Genomic DNA, 362 nt, shown 5'->3' on the forward strand with positions numbered 1-362 from the left:
GTTGTTTAGTTTGGGGGTTTGCCTAATTATGATCTGAATGCTCATATTGTAAAATTTCCTTGAAATCTGCTATACATTCAAAGTTAATGGTGTCATTAATGATACCATAAGATTGAGGCTTTTTCCTTTTTCATTGAGAGCTAAAGCAAAGAGTTGGTTAAATTTGCTTCCTCTGGTTCCATTAATACTTGGAATGATTTGGCTCAAAAATTCTTAGCAAAATTCTTCTCACATGTAAAGTTAGCAAAGATGCAAAATGATATCACTTTTTTCATGCAATTTGATTCTGAATCACTATATGAGGCTTGGGAGAGGTATAAGGATTTGATAAGAAGGTATCCTCACCATGGATTACCTAAGTG

The 362-nt window shown here is 33.4% G+C and overlaps 1 non-coding gene across 1 annotated transcript; it reads right to left on the minus strand.

The window, feature by feature from the left end:
* Positions 1 to 247: 247 nt before the first annotated feature.
* LOC149526525 (small nucleolar RNA R71) lies at positions 248 to 353 on the minus strand. Its single transcript, XR_016351920.1, has one exon. It is a non-coding gene; the product is annotated as a small nucleolar RNA R71 (small nucleolar RNA).
* Between the last annotated feature and the right edge of the window lie 9 nt (positions 354 to 362).

This window comes from Theobroma umbraticum, unplaced genomic scaffold, assembly GCF_002168275.2.
Source record: "Theobroma umbraticum cultivar Fairchild unplaced genomic scaffold, ASM216827v3 scaffold_55.0, whole genome shotgun sequence".
Taxonomy (NCBI): domain Eukaryota; kingdom Viridiplantae; phylum Streptophyta; class Magnoliopsida; order Malvales; family Malvaceae; genus Theobroma; species Theobroma umbraticum.